General features: G+C 46.0%; 1 protein-coding gene across 4 annotated transcripts in view; it reads right to left on the reverse strand.

The window, feature by feature from the left end:
• The window catches only part of LOC143280148 (orexin receptor type 2-like), a 155,686-nt gene that overhangs the window by 72,820 nt on the left and 67,970 nt on the right, over positions 1-14,896 (reverse strand). Inside the window, exon 1 of one of the 4 annotated variants that reach the window (XM_076584729.1) lies at positions 3,877-3,927. The exons of the other annotated variants lie outside the window; for them this stretch is intronic. The gene's annotated coding sequence lies outside the window, so the exon portion shown is untranslated. Of the gene's footprint in view, positions 1-3,876; positions 3,928-14,896 lie in introns of those variants that run through there. 4 annotated transcript variants of the gene reach the window in all.

Genomic DNA, 14,896 nt, shown 5'->3' on the forward strand with positions numbered 1-14,896 from the left:
TTCAAGACTCTCTTGTGATAAATTAAGTCCCCTAGCATTAATTACAGAGTAATTTCCCTTTTTTACTATCTGCACCAAAACGTTTGCAAAATAAATAAAAATTCCATGCTTAGCAAAAGAAGTTCCTGTTTGAACAAAAAATGATAATAATGACTCCTCTTGTTGTTGTGTCAGAATAAGAGGTCAAAGTGCCAAGTTTAGAGAATACAAAAAATATAAATATAACAGTAAATGCAGTTTGCATATAATTAGGCTTCTTTTTTATTTTTCTGTGCCCATCCCAGAGGTGCAATATTGTTTTAAACAAGATGACTGGAAAGAACTGAATTTTTCCTATTTTTATGCCAAATTTGGTGTCAACTGACAAAGTATTTTCAGAGAAAATGTCAATGTTTAATGTTTACCACGGACACACAGACACACAGACACACGGACACACACACACACACACACACACACACACACACACACACACACACAGACAACCGAACACCGGGTTAAAACACAGACTCACTTTGTTTACACAAGTGAGTCAAAAAGTCCACAGATGACTATTACACAAAATAAGAGATGAAAGCTCTTTTCAAGAAGGTCAGTCTGTTGTTAACAGTGTGGTCACGTGTTGAGACAATATACAAACACTCACAGACAGCACCATAGCCCACTCAGAAATCACCTGCTATGATATTATCGTCCACATAGAAATCACCGACTGCAAAGTCCACACAGAAATAATCACCGACGAAAAAGTCCACATAGAAATCGCTGACAAAACAGTCCGTACAGAAATCACCGGCTATAATCATAGTCCGCATAAAAGTACCGACTGTATAGTCCTGGAAGACAGTTACCTACGCCCACCGATGTCAGCTCTGTACTGTGCACGTGCAATTACCTATGGTCACTGATGTCGGTTGTGTACTGTGCACGTGAGGTTACCTATGGTCACTGATGTAAGCTCTGTACTGTGCACGTGAGGTTACCTGTAGTCACTGATGTAAGCTCTATACTGTGCACGTGCAGTTACCTGTAGTCACTGATGTAAGCTCTGTACTGTGCACGTGCAGTTACCTATAGTCACTGATGTAAGCTCTGTACTGTGCACGTGAGGTTACCTATAGTCACTGATGTAAGCTCTGTACTGTGCACGTGCAGTTACCTGTAGTCACTGATGTAAGCTCTGTACTGTGCACGTGCAGTTACCTGTAGTCACTGATGTAAGCTCTGTACTGTGCACGTGCAGTTACCTATAGTCACTGATGTAAGCTCTGCACTGTGCACGTGAGGTTACCTATAGTCACTGATGTAAGCTCTGTACTGTGCACGTGAGGTTACCTATAGTCACTGATGTAAGCTCTATACTGTGCACGTGCAGTTACCTATAGTCACTGATGTAAGCTCTGTACTGTGCACGTGAGGTTACCTATAGTCACTGATGTAAGCTCTGTACTGTGCACGTGCAGTTACCTATAGTCACTGATGTAAGCTCTGTACTGTGCACGTGAGGTTACCTATAGTCACTGATGTAAGCTCTATACTGTGCACGTGCAGTTACCTATAGTCACTGATGTAAGCTCTGCACTGTGCACGTGAGGTTACCTTTAGTCACTGATGTAAGCTCTGTACTGTGCACGTGCAGTTACCTGTAGTCACTGATGTAAGCTCTGTACTGTGCACGTGCAGTTACCTGTAGTCACTGATGTAAGCTCTGTACTATGCACGTGCAGGTACCTATAGTCACTGATGTAAGCTCTGTACTATGCACATGCAGTTACCTATAGTCACTAATGTCATTCTGCTCTACACTGTGCGCGTACAGTTACCTATAGCCATTGATGTCAGTTCTGTACCAAAATGTGCACGCGCAGTTACCGATTGTCACGGATGTCAGTTCTGTTCTACGCTGTGCACGTGCAGTTACCTACAGTCAATGATGTCAGTTCTGTACTGTACACCTGCACATGTCTGTAGTCACTAATGTCAGTTCTCAATTATACTGTGCACGTGTAGTTACCTATCGGCACTGATGTCAGTTCTGTACTCGATTGTGGACCCTGTGTAAAGAAGCAAAGAAATCCACTCTGTGTAAAGAGGCAGATATATCCACCCTGTGTAAAGAGGCAAAGAGTTCCACCCTGTGAAAAAAAAGGGGGGCAAGGAGATGAATCCCGTGTAAAGAGGCAGGGAGATCCACCCAGCATAAACCTGTGCTCCGCCTGACCAATCAAGTGGCCATTTCGCTGCTCCGCGTGCGTGTCGCACTCCCATTGGCTGAAGGCTGTAAAGCGGTCACCTTACCACAGAGCCATCGCAAACTACGGGAAGAGACGTACTTGACCTTCAGAGCGACAGTGAACACTGTGGTTATTAATCCGTCATCTCTACAAAATCCTTTCTCAAGGCCTGGCCATCGCCCTGGGCCAATGTGGAAGTCAGACAACTACCCTGTTTCTGGTGACACACGTTTCACTTTCTCCAGTTACACGGACTTTTGGCATTCTGAACACAACCCGAATACAACAGCCAGGGAATCATGATTTCTTCTTCTTCTTCTTCTGCGTTCACTCGTATGCACACGAGTGGGCTTTTACGTGTATGACCGTTTTTACCCCGCCATGTAGGCAGCATACTCCGTTTTCGGGGGTGTGCATGCTGGGTATGTTCTTGTTTCTATAACCCACCGAACGCTGACATGGATAACAGGATCTTTAACGTGCGTATTTGATCTTCTGCTTTCATATACACACGAAGGGGGTTCAGGCACTAGCAGGTCTGCACATATGTTGACCTGGGAGATCGTAAAAATCTCCACCCTTTACCCACCAGGCGCTGTCACCGTGATTCGACCCTCAGATTGAAAGTCCAACGCTTTAACCACTCGGCTATTGCGCCCATCGGGAATCATGACGACACTGTTGGCATTCTCAACACAACCCGAATACAAACAGCCAGGGAATCATGACGACACTGTTGGCATTCTCAACACAACCCGAATACAACAGCCAGGGAATCATGACGACACTGTTGGCATTCTCAACACAACCCGAATACAAACAGCCAGGGAATCATGACGACACTGTTGGCATTCTCAACACAACCCGAATACAACAGCCAGGGAATCATGACGACACTGTTGGCATTCTCAACACGACCCGAATACAACAGCCAGGGAAGCATGCCGACAGAAGTAAAACAATCAAGCAAACCTTGGCATCGGACGAAATCTTTTTCCAACTGAGCTTGTTCATCGCGCGCGCGATCAAAGCATGAAAAAAAAAAAATCCATAGTTTGTTGTTCTCAAAATAAACAGCGATATTTCTGTCCAAGCTTAAAATTCTGTTATAATGAGTTCTTCTCTTCGTTTAAGTGCGTAATCAATGTACACGGCAACCTCTCTGGCACTGATTATGTACTTGTTTCCTTACAGACGGTTCAGCACAATGGGTCCATCTCACTGCAGAATTACCTGTGGTTGAAAATACATTTTCTTTGAACTGGTTGTTTAAGCCTCCAAGAAGCCGATACTCGTCTTTAAAATAGGATATCGTTATCACCGTGTCGTATATTATTGTCGTTTATAATTTTTTTCTAATCATTTACACTGAGTCGAAATTGTGCAAATTTGCTATGAATTATATAATATAATATATATATATATATATATATATATATATATATACACGTATGTATGTAATTATATATATATATATATATTATATATACGTGTATATATAATATATATATATATGATATATACATACATACGTGTATATATATATATATATATATATATATTTCCTTTTTCTCATGAAGCGTGGTTCTGACTGAAAAGACCACAGAAACGATAGGTCTGGAAACAATCACACGAGTATCACCTTGTTGATAACTCTCAGCCGTTCCCTGCCTCAACACGTTAATGGGATCGTTTTGCGTTTCCGTCTCCATACGTTTTCTTGACGTCTTTCCTGTCCTGGCAGCTGGAGATAATAGCGGCTCAGTTGTTAAGAGAAGTAAAGAAAAAGAGAGAGAAAGAGAGAGAGAGAGAGAGAGAGAGAGAGAGAGAGAGAGAGAGACGGGGGGGGGGGGGGGGCGAGAAAGAGAGGGGGTCGGGCAAGAGAGAGAGAGAGAAATGGGGGAGAGAGAGAGAGAGGGGGGAAGGAAGGGAGAGAGAGAGTGATAAGGATAGAGTGGAAGAGAGAAAGGGCGGGGGGGGGGGGGGGGGTAGACAGGGATAGCAAAATGAAAGAGACAGACAGACAGAGACAGAGACAGACAGACGGACAGACAGAAGAGACAGAGACAGACAGACAGACAGATTATGAAAGGTAAACTTGAAACTGAGGTGGGAGAAACGGGTACATGTGGCAAGAAGGGAGGATGGCGGCTCCACGAAAAAGACGGAAAGCCAGAATATGGGGGGTGTAGATGGGAGAGAGTATTGGGACATTTAAAGGCAAGAGTTACTCTTCTGAGTTTAGCATTGACGGGACCAGGGGAAGGGTGTATGCACGCATCAGACAAGAATTACCCCACCTCCGCTGCCCCACCACCACCCCTCCGCCCCCCCCCCCCCCCCCATCTCGATTGCGAGTTTAGTAAATTACTGGGGTGGGGTGGGCTGGGGTTGGGAGGGGGGTATATGGATGGAAGAACAAATATCACTCCCTTACTTTTTTTTTTTTTGCTGCCCCATCATATGCGCCATTTCAGTGGCATTACTCCCACATACACAACCACACCCGGGTTCATCCGCCACAGTTCCAGCGTCGGCAGTCCGCAGGGAACCATCGATGTTACGTCGCCAGGAGGCCACACACCAGAGGAGACCCTGCACTACTGCTGAGTCACTTCGGTGGTGTTCAGTGGTGCCTGTTCTGACGTACTTAGGACACCACCTACTAAGCCCCCTACTAACGACAATAATGGCTTAGTCGCGGAGCCAGACTGAGTGAGCGTCCCTCCCAGAGTGGAGACCGCCACCACGTCCCGCAAACAACAGCCCCCCATGAATCTGCCGACACTGAAGACACTGACAGGACTCACCCCAAGCACAGAAGTGGAGGGGTATCGAAACTGAGGTCACCATGACAGCAGAACATGAAAGGCCACAGACTTTGAGACTGTTTTGTTTATATTGATGATGATGCAGGAGGAGGAGGATGACGATGACGATAACGATGTTGCTACGGAGGTCCATTTTGGTTTGGGACTGCATGACAAGGTTGTACTCTACGCTTCCTGTCATAATGATATCCCAGTGTTAACCAGGCCTTGCAGTATTGGTCAGGTAATTAGAGCAACACACCCAAAGACGCATCCTTGAAGTGGATGACACTCGACTGTGTGGTCCCAGTCTCCCCATTTAAGCCCACAGCACACTCAACTCTGGGTAGGAGCCGGCCACGGGCCGAAAAACCCACCTCCGCTGGGATTCGAACCCGCGTCCTCCCAGCCGTCAGTCCGCGACGCTAACCACTTCGTCACGGCGGCTGGTTCACTCCCTTACTTATTCTTCTTTCCGTTACACAAGTAACATCGATGACTCCGTCGTGATTTGATGCATGCTGGGTATTTTCGTGTTGCCATATCCCATCGAACACTGACATGGATCACAGGGGATCTTTAACGTGCGTATTTGATCTTCTACGTGCGTATACACACGAAGGGGGTTCAGGCACCAGCAAGGTCTGCACATTTGTTGACCAGGGAGGTCCGGTCGGTCAACATCTCAACCCATCACTATCTACCACGTGTGCCGATCCAAGGATCGAACTCAGGACACTGGAGCTAGAACCCAGTGCTCATTCAGCCACCGCACAAGTCATCCTTCTGTGTGAACATGGTATGGTGGAGGTGCAGGGGTTACCACTCACACACACACACACACACACACACACACACACACACACACACACGCAGCACACAGCGGTGCTCAAAGGCCCAGATACAGACACATTGGCCCAGTGCAGACACACACTGTGCAATGGCTCCAGTGCCGACACCACTTCTGACTGTCTCCCGGGCGGGCTGCCTGACGCTCCACAGACCATGAAACCCTCACTTCCAGCTGTTCGCCAGGAGGTAACGATGTTCGTCGATGGCAACTTTACGACCAAAAGTACCGACCGTCAGATTCTTGTATTCCTCAGTAATACTCTGTGTGTGTGTGTGTGTGTGTGTGTGTGTGTGTGTGTGTGTGTGTGTGTGTGTGTGTGTGAGGGGGTATGGGTGTGTTTGTGTGTGGGGGGGGGAGTGTGTGTGTGAGGGGGATGAGGGGGGTTGTGTGTGTGTGGGGGGGGATGGGTGCGGGGGGGTTGTGTGTGTGTGTGTGTGTGTGTGTGTGTGTGTGTGTGTGTGTGTGTGTTTATGTACGCGTAAAATCCTATGTTTATCACCACCGTGTGTGTGTGTGTGTGTGTGTGTGTGTGTGTGTGTGTGTGTGTGTGTGTGTGTGTGTGTGTGTGTGTCCAATGTCTATTACCACCACACTGATAATATTTAAGCTCAACACGTCTGTCATGTCTGTCTGTCCCTCTTTGTTCAACGCTCTCTTGATAGACCTCAGCTTGGACACTGGTTTCAACAAGTTGTGCGGGCCAGACAGGCGGCTGTGTGACGGACTTCAGCGGTACAGGGTCAGGGTGTGGGTGACCCATGACCGTCTCTAGGCCATCACCCATCCGCCTTCTGCACCATTACTGGTAATGGAATAACCCGTGTATGGACCATAACTGTGGTAGTGGAGAGAGAGAGAAAGAGAGAGACACAGAGAGAGAGAGAGAGTGACTGAAACAGAAGAAGAAGAAGAAGCAGGAAGAGCAGGAGGAGCAGGGAAGAAGAAGAAGGAAAAAGAAGAAGAAGACAATAAGATACATATTATCTCGTATAGTTTTAGTGTTAGTTTTGATCCCATCTATCCGTTTTATTGCAGGGCACATTATTCCGTTTGCATCTGTCTCCGTGGTAAGTGACGCGCCACCTCCCCACCACCCAACCACACCCCGAGAGCAGATGTCAAAATCAAGAGTTTGAAAGAGACATTTGCCAGTCAGTATTCCACAGACAAGTTTCTCAGAATGAGGGGTGTGTGTGGGTGGGGGGGGGGGAGGGGGTCTGGGGGGGGGCAGGAGGCAGGGGACGGCGGGGGGGGGGGGGGGGGGTGATGGTGGTAACGCTGACTGTAAGCAAGTGGAAATGAAACGGTGTGTGTGTAAAGGGGGTGCGGGGGGGGGGGGGGGGGGGGGTTGAGGGAAGGGGGTGATAGTGGAAACGCGACCTGTAAGGAAGTGGAAGTGAAACGATGTCTGTGTAGGGGGGTGGGGGGGAGGAAGGTGGGGGGGGGGTGATAGTGGAAAAGCAATCTGTAAGGAAGTGGGTAGGGAGAAGGGGAGAAAGTGGAAACGTAGGTTGTACGGGGGTGTGAGAAAAACGAGATGGGATGGAGGGGGAGGGGGGGGGGGTGGTGGAAACGCAATCTGTAAGGAAGCGGAAGTAAAACGAGGGTGGGCTGGGGGGGGGGTGCGCGGGGGGGGGGGGGAAGGACGACGATGGTGGGAACACAGAGTGCAAGGAAGTAGAAGAAAAACGAGGTGGGGGCGGGGTGGGGGAGACAGGTGAGGAGGGGAGGGTGGGGGTGAAGAAAGGGAACAGCACTTGCTTGGCCCATAAAGAGACCTTTCCATCATGGTTTGTCAGTCAATTAAAAGAGGTACGTGGCACATACACACACACACACGCACACACACGCACACACACGCACACACACACACACACACACACACACACACACACACACACACACACAGAGCAGAAGAGTTGATGATTGCAAGACGCCATGATAAGCCTGTCTCGGTACTTTTACATCAGTTCATAACGCGATGTAAAGGTACCGAAAAAATATAACCCCATTATATCACCTTTACACCATCTTAACATCACCTTTTACGTCACAGTTATATTACCTTTGCACCATCTTAACATCACCTTTTACGTCACAGTTATATTACCTTTACACCATCTTAACATCACCTTTTACGTCACAGTTATATTACCTTTGCACCATCTTAACATCACCTTTTACGTCACAGTTATATTACCTTTGCACCATCTTAACATCACCTTTTACGTCACAGTTATATTGCCTTTGCACCATCTTTACATCGCCATGATGTCACCTTTACACCATCTTAACATCACCTTTTACGTCACAGTTATATTACCTTTGCACCATCTTAACATCACCTTTTACGTCACAGTTATATTACCTTTGCACCATCTTAACATCACCTTTTACGTCACAGTTATATTGCCTTTGCACCATCTTTACATCGCCATGATGTCACCTTTACACCATCTTAACATCACCTTTTACGTCACAGTTATATTACCTTTGCACCATCTTTACATCGGCATAATATCACCTTTACACCATTTTTACCCAATATTTACATCACCTTTACGCCAAAATCATAAAAAAAACAACTTCACACCATCTTTACATCACCTTTACATTACCATAACGTCACATTTATATGATATCTACACCATCTTTACATCACCATAATTTCACATTTACATTATCTTTATGTAACTTTTACGTCGCATTTATGCCTTCTTTACATTCACTTTTACATCATCTCTACATCACCTGCTCACCTGCTCATACTAGCAACATCCGTTTGTTCCCCTAACATCCAAGGAAGGAGACGCCGACAGTGCAGCCATACAAAGGCCCAGTAAACCTGCCCACTGCTGGAGAGAGAAAAAACAAAGGAGGCTGCAAATCACAGAACCCGGCCCAAGTTACACAGCGTTGTAGATGCAAAGCCGTGCAGTGACGAAGGGTGTGAGGGAGGCTTTAGAGAACAGGGATGGCGGGTCCGTTGCGTGAAGCCCGCCGTGCCACAGGACCTTAAGATGTCGTTGCGGGCTTTGTGGCCAATTCTATGCGCTTAGGGGGCTGTTACGGCGGCCCAGCGGAAAGCAAATGGTCTGGAATAAACCAGGGAGAGCCCGAAAGAACGAGCAGTGGCCAGTGTTAGGGAACATCAGTCGGCTTATTAAACATGATGGGGGTTGGGGAGGAGACGACTGGGGAGGGAGGTGCTGGGATTGCGGGGCGGTTGAGTGAGGGTGGGGGTGGGGGGTGGAGTGGGAGGTCTGACGAAAGGACAGAAACTGTTCTCCTCTTTTTTTTTCTTCTTTTTTTTTTCTCGTCGCCTGTTTTTAATTAGGAGAGAGCGGGCCATGTTCATGGAATGATCCGTGCTTACAGAGGACGTAAATGTGTCGGAATGTATCGCCATTACCATCCCGCCGTCTATTGAACTTCACTCGTCGAAGGAAACTTAAGAACCTATCTCTGTATTGATCCTACACAGATATGCACAGTGGACATGTAAATGATGATCCCCCCCCCCCCCCACACACACACACACACTTCCTTCCCTGACAAATCCCCAAAGGGGAATGACAAGAATTACGAAATACATTCACATATTCAGGCACTCAGCTGTGAAAAAGGAAACAAATGGCTACAGCTTCAAGTGACATAATTGTGATATATGTGGCGTTTCTGTCACATCTTTCTTTCAAGTTTCACAAGAAAATCAGCGTGATAAAATTGCTGCAGCTCTTCACTTGGCATACACCCCAGCCACGCTTGCCCCTGGAACGTTATGAAATTGGTTTGTTAAATCAAGTGGAAGACGCTTTCAATTAAGTGAATACAGGTTTTCATTCCAAGATTAAGATATATATATATATATATATATATATATATATATATATATATATATATATATAAAACAACCGATTCCCTTAAAAAAAAAGAAAGATAAGACAATCATGCACTCGATAATTAGAAAATCAGGAACAAAAAGTCAATCTTCACTATAATCAGCTTATCGTGAGTAACAGTGATATCACCAAAGCACTCTCTCTCTATCTATCTACCTATCTCACACACACACACACACACACACACACACACACACACAAAACACACACGTGTAACATTTCCTTTGGTAACAAATAATACATCTGAACACTAAAAAAAAATATTCCACAAGTGGTATCCCACATGTTTTTGATATGGTTTCCATTCTCCTCCTGCAAAATTCAGATTGGATTTACTCCTTGAAACCTTTGCCTGTATTCTTCTAGCTTATATAATCACTGTTCAGGTCCATGTGAAGTTTCTGTGTGTTTAGTTATGTTTCGTTTAGTTTGCATTTACAAATAAAGTAAATGACACGTAAAATTATCAGGTCAAGATCTCTTTTTGATTCTTCGTCAGTTTCGAAAAGATAGAATTCTATGCTTGGAGCCAGTCTAAAAGAACCTGCACATCCGTCTTTTACTAGCATCTCCAGAACATTCCGGAATCGTCGAGAGACCTTACAATTGGTTTAAATAATCTTTAATTATTCAACAATACACATGATTACAATGCAATGAGTGACAAAAAAGCATCGACAAGCTTAAAGCTTATACTGTGCTCAAAACGTTGCACTTCAATTCTATCATGACGGCTAATGAACCATATTATGACTTGTATCAAATAACATTCATAAACAGTAAGTAATAAAATAATGAAATAAAACAAATAAACAAACAGTACATAATATAGTAAAATAATGCTAATATCAATATTAACATGAGATTAAATTTATTATCACCAGAGTAATTGGCCTAATAGAAGAAAAACACGAAGAAGAAGAAGAAAATTTAGAAGAATGGAGGGTAAGGTGGTGGGGGAGGGGGAACAGAGGGGAGAGGAGAAATTCTGACAGATCATTGGCCAATCCATTCAACTTTGAATATGTGGTCAGTCAAATAAATCCAACGTATATTTTACGAATAGAATCATGTTGTACCCTTTCTTCATAATACTTTCTAAGCTAAAATCTATTTGAATCGGAGATAAACTGGTGAACAGTTTGAAATATGAATATATTTGTATGATTTTGGAGAACAGGATCTCCATGCAACATGAATGTAGTTTGGAGATAAATTTAAGATTGTGTTTGCCCGAGCCATATGAAAGTCTTGACAAAATAATAAATAATGTTCAGCAGTTTCGCTTGCAGTGCCACAAGCACAAAGTGGGTCGTTTATTAAATGTCTGTTGAACATATCTCCTCTTAAGTCACTAATCCCTAGACGAAGTCGACAGTGAATGATTTGTTTCTTCCGTTTACCAAAGTAATAATAGCTAAGCACTACAGCATCGGTAGCACACAGGTGATGTTTAAGCTGGCTAAAGGAATTGCTGACCTTACAATTCCACCAATAATGGTTTGCTTCATCTTCTTTCCCGCACTATACAGATACAAGAAGACAAATGGTTTAAACCAGAATAAAACATATCACCAGTCTACTTTCCACAAGAAAACATTCTTCAGAACAAAATAGACGAAATTAAAAGCGCGCGCACAGACACAGACACACACACACACACACACAGAGAGAGAGAGAGAGAGAGAGAGAGAGAGAGAGAGAGAGAGAGAGCCGGAGAGAGAGAGAGAGAGAGAGAGAGATTTTCCTCGGTTTTCTGTGGACGTCAATTTCTCAGCCAGACAAAACACCGTAGTTTTCTCTGGCTCGCACCCAGCTAAACACTTCCCGTTCGTTACAACACGCCCCCCAAACCCCCACCCCCGCCCCCCTCACACCCTCCCCTTCCCCCCATCACAGTCATCGTCTTCTTCACTTAATTAGCTTCCTGTTCACCCAGCACAGTTTCACCTAATCATCCGACTCTTCGGACAACTGCCTCACCCCCCCAAACCCTCCCCCACCCCACACACACACCTCCGCCCCCTCCTCCGTCCGTCTATCCCCAACCCCATTCTCCGAGACCATTCCACGCTCCCCCGTCCATAATGTGAAATCCATGTGATGGTGGGCTTCTCCTGGTTAAACACAGTTGATGGGAAATAGCTGGGATGGTGAACATCGTGCAGCTGAACTGTCGCGCGGATCAGAGTGTGAACTTTGTGATTTCAAACGAGACAAAGTAGTTTTGCGTTTGCGTGCTCGTCCTGGGAGTTTGGTGTGTTCATTGTTTATCATTGTGTTCATATTGTTGCATTCATTGTTTACACTATGTTCGTATTGTTGTCATCGTCATTGTGTTCATATTGTTGTACTCATTATTTACACTGTGTACGTATTGTTGTCATCGTTGTTCACATTGTGTTCATATTGTTGTACTCATTGTTTACACTGTGTTCATATTGTTGTACTCATTGTTTACGCTGTGTTCATATTGTTGTCGTCGTCATCAATTACATTGTGTTCATATTGTTGTACTCATTGTTTTCACTGTTTTCATACTGTTGTCCTCATAGTTTACACTGTGTTCATATTGTTGTCCAGACTGTAACCTGCCAGGCCTTCAATTATTTGGCACCAGGTCACACTATCACACCTGCTGACGATTAGCTGAGCACCTGACTAATTAACTGATTACCCAATGAACTGACCGCAGACTGACTGGCCAATCAACCAATGAAGGAAGCAAGCATGCACTGAGGCAAATAACAACATACGGCGTTGAACTGAAGTTGGTTTCACGGTTTCCATAGACAACAAAAAACCCCTATAACCGACTAACTTGGCAGAACGAGAATAAGAATGAAAAAACAACAACAAAACGATATGTTATTAGCCTGATAAACTGCAACATTACACGCAGATGACAGAATGATAATGAGAATGAAAACAAACACCAAAAAACGATTCATCATTGCCTGATAAACTGTAACATTTACACGCAGATAACAGCCTGATTGGTTTCTGACTGCCCCCCCCCCCCCCCGAACCCCATACACCCCTCCGCCCTTCCTTAGCCCGCCCCCCTCCCTACCAACCGCGATCCATGTAACAAGCTAATTATGCCATGTTGGTCAGCGACTCTTCAAGACACGGGGGGAGAAAAGGCCAGTCCCTTGATGAACAGGTTACCGGCCAGCAGTGGTCGCAGAACCAGCACTCTCTGCATGCTAGACGCTGCTCCCTGGTTCCCAGACACGCTGCATGCAACACGCCCAGACAGAACAGAATCGCACACCCACCGTGGAAGCAAATGTTCCCTCAAGTCCTCCCCCCCCCCCCTTCGCACCCCTCTCCCCCCCCCCCCCCCCCCCCCCCCCCCCCCACATACACACACCCACAGCCACACAGACCGTGCATAAACCCCAATCAACGTCCAGCCCCATATTTAGTGCCTGACAGCCCCGGGGCGCGGCCTGCCATTGGATCATCCCACAGCGCCTGCTCTGCCATTGGCCGATGTCTGAGACAACCTGCGCCGAGGGAATTCATTGCAGTCAATCAAACATGGCAGCCTTTGATGATTTGTCACTTTCAAGCTTTCTGCGGAGGTGTTTGCGTGAGTGCTGTGCATTTTTTTTTTTAACACACACTCTTTCTCTCTCTGTCTGTCTCTCTCTGTCTGTCTCTGTCTCTGTCAGTCAGTCAGTCTCTCTCTGTCTGTCTCTCTCTGTCTCAGTCAGTCAGTCAGTCAGTCAGTCTCTGCCTGTCTGTCTGTCTGTCTCTCTCTACGTGGTGACTGAGTTTCCAACGAAAGAAGCAAGTACGCACTCAGGCAACTAACAACTGACGGCTTTGAGTTGACTTCACGGATCACATAGTCAACAGAGTGACACTGTGCTGCTGGTGGTGGTCTCCATTGTCGTCATGGTGACACTGTTCAATGTCGTCATGTCATCATGGTGACACTGTGTAACGTCGTCATGGTGACACTGTGCTGGTGGGTGGTCCCATTCTGATCTCTACTGACGTCACGGTGACACTGTGCAGTGTCGTCATGGTGACACTGTGCTGGTGGGTGGTCCCATTCCTGATCTCTACTGACGTCATGGTGACACTGTGGTGAACACAGCTGAGGTCCATCCTCAGGCATCACCCGCCAGGCAGAAGGATCTTCAGCAGGATCCAAGTACAGAATTGCACGTGCTGTGCTGTGCTTGCTGACACGGTGTAACAGAGAGAGCGAGACTGCAGCTCTTCCTACACAGGACTGACGCCGCCCTGCGCGTTGTGCACGTGGTGCACGTCCTTCTCAACATCTCTTGCCCACATCTCATGTCCACATCTCTTGCCCACATATCATGTCCACATCTCTTGCCCACATCTCTTTTCCATATATCTTTCCTACATCACATCTCTTGCCCACATCTCTTTTCCATATATCTTTCCTACATCTAATGTTCATATCTCTTTCCGATATCTCATGTCCACATTTCTTTCCCACATCTCATGTCCACACCTCCTTCCCATATCTCACGCCAACATCTCTTTCCCATGTATCTTTCCAGCCACATATCTTCCCACATCTCCTTTCTACATATCTTTCCCACATCTCATGTCCACATATCTTTCCCACATTTCTTTTCCATATATCTTTCCTACATCTCATGTTCATATCTCTTTCCGGTATCTCATGTCCACATTTCTTTCCCACACTTGTTTCCCACATCTCTTGTCCACATCTCCTTCCCACATCTCGCGCCTACATCTCTTTCCCACGTATCATGACATCATCTCTCTCCCGCATCCCATGTCCACATCTCTTTCCCACATCTCATGTCCACATCTCCTTCCCACATCCCATGTCCACATCTCCTTCCCACATCACATGTCCACATCTCTTTCCCACATCACATGTCCACATCTCTCTCCCACATCCCATGTCCACATCTCCTTCCCACATCTCATGTCCACATCTCTTTCCCACATCCCATGTCCCCATGTCCACATCTCTTTCCCCCACATCTTATGTCCACCACGCCAAACTGAGCCGTTCTTTCTTTTCACACACCATGGACAGACAGACAGACAGACAGAGACAGACAGACAGACAGAGAC

The sequence above is a fragment of the Babylonia areolata genome, chromosome 3 (assembly GCF_041734735.1).
Source record: "Babylonia areolata isolate BAREFJ2019XMU chromosome 3, ASM4173473v1, whole genome shotgun sequence".
NCBI classification, from domain to species: domain Eukaryota; kingdom Metazoa; phylum Mollusca; class Gastropoda; order Neogastropoda; family Buccinidae; genus Babylonia; species Babylonia areolata.